The sequence below is a fragment of the Centruroides sculpturatus genome, unplaced genomic scaffold (assembly GCF_000671375.1).
Source record: "Centruroides sculpturatus isolate CEXI.00-Female unplaced genomic scaffold, Cexi_2.0 scaffold120, whole genome shotgun sequence".
In the NCBI taxonomy this organism is placed as follows: Eukaryota; Metazoa; Arthropoda; class Arachnida; order Scorpiones; family Buthidae; genus Centruroides; species Centruroides sculpturatus.
The window spans coordinates 303618-307397 of record NW_019384554.1 but is presented as its reverse complement, the minus strand read 5'-3'; the positions used below and the strand labels follow the sequence as shown (position 1 = coordinate 307397).

At 21.2% G+C, this 3780-nt stretch overlaps 1 protein-coding gene across 1 annotated transcript in view; it reads left to right on the top strand.

Annotated features, from left to right (window-relative positions):
* The first annotated feature begins 3230 nt into the window (after positions 1-3230).
* The window catches only part of LOC111623767 (protein Wnt-4-like), a 17054-nt gene continuing 16504 nt past the window's right edge, over positions 3231-3780 (top strand). The window contains exon 1 of the mRNA XM_023366466.1: positions 3231-3334. The gene's annotated coding sequence lies outside the window, so the exon portion shown is untranslated. The remainder of the gene's footprint in view (positions 3335-3780) is intronic.

Sequence of the window (3780 nt, the reverse complement as noted above, 5' to 3'; positions counted from 1 at the left end):
ATACTATATGTATATAAATACATACATACGTATATATATGTATATATATACATACATATATATATATATATATATATATAATATATTAATAACCCCACTATATATATTTATACAGTGGAAGTATTGATATAGAAAGTTTGCTTTTATTATTGTAATGTAGACAATTACATAAAATTTAAAACTGTGTAATAGTTTATATTATACTTTAATTTTAGTTAGAAATTTAAAAAAATAATATTACTCTACAACTAATTATTTCAAGATAACGAATTTAATATTTATTATTTCTTAAAATTGTAAATATAATACAAGCAGTGCAAATAAAACAAGAGAATTTAATATTATAAATAAATCATTCACTTCTGAAATGTTCCTTTAATAAAGGATAAATCATTTCCTAATGATTTAAAAGAAAGAAAAAAAAAGTTAAAATAATAATAATAATAATAATAATGTGAATAAACCACAAAATCTGAAGTAGTCCTCTCAATAGTTTAATTATATATTATTGAGAAAATATTAAGAAAAATCTCCGTCAAGAGGTATTGATTTTGATTATTAAAATAATAAATATGTCAAAAATAAATTAATTTTTTTTCTAAAAAATTAACATTTATAAAGATATACTTTTTCTGTTAATTAAATAAAAAAATAATAACAATTTGCTCTTTTATAATTTGAAAATTAAATTTATATTATTTACAGAATTGTTCTGTTAATTAAGAATTAAAATGCTTTTATTTAAAAAAATTATTTTAATGGTAAATTAACTAACAATTTGAATTTCATTTATTTTTGTTGTTTGTGTTTCAAAATCTAAACTTGTTATTTAAAATGGAAAATATCTTTTATCTACATTTAAAATTTAATCTAACAATAAATAAATTTTACGTTTACATTTCTAATTTACGTAGTCCATTGTTAATGCAATTTTGTCTTTCCAGTTTAAGATGTGCAAAATTCATTAGTTATTCACATCAAATCGTTATAAAGTAAATAAATGAGCCATGTTTTCTTTATTATCTCATTGATAACTTCAACAGCGAATGATATCCATTAAATTTCCTGTTATAAAGATAACAAAGTGCATTTTACTAGTAGAATTTTTTAATGGTTCTTTTTTTATAAGCTTAAATCCAATGAGAATTTCTTCTTCCAATCTTTTTTTTTTGTTTTTATTATAAATGAATACAGTCGACCCCCCCCCTATAACACTGTTGATAATTCCGTTTTATATGAATTCCATGTTGTACGAGTCACTTAGATTTTACAAATACGTGCGCCGAGCTGTGAACGGCTAACGTATTTGTAAAATCTAAGTGACTCGCACAACATGGAATTCATATAAAACGGAATTATCAACATTGTTATATAGGTCGACTGTACAGTAAAATGAGGAGCAGGGGAGACAACTTTCCCCAAATTCGAATAAAACCAGAAATAAATAAATAAATAAAAAAGGTTAACGAATTATCAATGGTTTAACATTAAAAATTGTGTAAAATTTTGAACAAAGCTTTTCCCTTAATTAACCAAAGTGTCCCTATATCCCTATATTCACAAGTTTAAATCTATAAATTTTGCAAAGATTATTTATACAATTAATATTATAGTTAGAGAAATTCTTGTTTTAAATATATCTATGGCATTCTTATTAAAAAATATATATATAGGCTATATTGATTCAGTTTTTTACTTCTATAAACTAGGATATTGATGAAATTCGATTCCACATTTTATAAATGAGATACAATTATTATTATTATTATTATTTCGCATATTAAAATGACTGCATGTGTTTTTAACTGTACATGTATATATTTTAAATTGTATTATTTGAATCTTACATAATTACTGAAGACTGATTTAAAACTGCGTGCGAAGACTGGCAATTGTAGCAATTATTTTTATCTTAATAATTGTATTTAAATTGATCTAAAGGCTTTATTCTGCATAACAAATGAATATATATGTTTTTTTTAATAATTTTTTTTTACTTATATTAATGCTGTAGCATTTAAAAAGCTATTTAGCTGTCTATTAAAACCAGTTTAGAGTGAATATAATTAAGCATTTCTCTGTAACCCGCCTTTCTTTCACAATTGCAATATGTAAGTCAGTCTAAATCGACTATTAACAGTTTCTAAGCATTTATATTATGCAAATTGATTATAGGAATGGTTTAATAATGTATCATTATCTTCTTTACTTATTCATAAAATAGCTTAGCATGCAACTTAAATGACTTAATAGCATAATAAATATAAAAAAAAAAGGTAATTTTTATAAAAACTATATTTTGTATTTTATTAATAATTTTTCTTTTTATTTCGGTGAATAATTGAATAGAATTTAATTCAGTTATAATTAAGAAATGATTTAATTTTAATTAAATTTCGGTAAGAAATATTAATTGATAAACCTAAAAATCATTTACTTTAAAAAATTAATTTGGTTAAATGTTAAACAAAAATATAGATTTTAAAAAAATCAATATTTTCTACATCAGTATAAATGTTAATAATATTTTAAATTATTTCTTTACGATAAAAATAATTTTAAAACTAACACTTTTTAAGTAGAAAAACTGATCATTTTAAAGTAATTTAAACTCTTTTAAATCGTAAAAAGTTTAATTGATAAAAAAAAATTGAGGCATTTTAGCAATTTTCTGCTCAATTTTTGAACTCAATAAATGCACTATTTTCGAATAGAATTTTCTATGTTCTCTATTTAATTATTAAAAATGCTAATTTCATTTAAAATATAAATATCAAAATTTAAATTCCAACCCTGCTTTATCGTTAGATTATAATTTATTCTTTTAATTTTTTTTTTATTTATTTATTTATTTAAAACAATATTACATTATAATTTATAATAAGCAATAAAAATTTTAATTCATACCCTTACATTAACTTAACATTAATAATACTTTTTATTTAGCTATTATATTATGAATAATAATAATATTTTTTTTTAATGAAAATGTTAATACGAGATCATTATTATTAAAATTAAATAGCCATAACTAAATATTACATGTAATAATAATAATAATAATAATATTTTAAGTGTAATTTACTCGATAACATTAATACAAAACGAGTCAATTTACACAGATTTTTTTTTTATTAGACATAAATCTATATAAATGAGACATAAACAGCGTGTCATTCCAAACATTTATCAACTGCTCCTATTGATAAGAATGTGAATATGATCAATCGGTTCCGGAATAATTTGATTTTTAACAGTTCATTCGAACCATTGCTAATTCGTTTAATGATACCATTGGCCATAAACCTGTTTAAATTTTGTAAAAAAAAAATAAGTAAGTACTAAATATTCATTAGTCAAACATAAAAATAGCCTCATATTTAAACTATTCGTTAAAACCTGTTCGAATTAAATTCGATTCGATTTATTAACACTTCACGAACAATTTGAATTACCTATTCTAAATACATTATTTATTGTAATCCTACTTTTAACAAATGCCACGTATAAATACAATCATGCTCAAGAATGTGTTAAACTGAATGCAGAATATTCTCTCACTAATTGTATCAGAAGAAATTTATGCATGTGCAATTTGAAAGTTGTTTACAACACGAGGTTAGAAGTCTTTAGGTATTGAAAAAATGTTAAGTGTAGTTTCTAAATTACAGTTGCATGGACTAAGGTTATACAGATGTATGAGAGAATTGGGAAACTTTAAAAAAATTTATTTTTATCATTTTTTTATTTATTTTCTGATTTTATATTAAAGATAAAAAG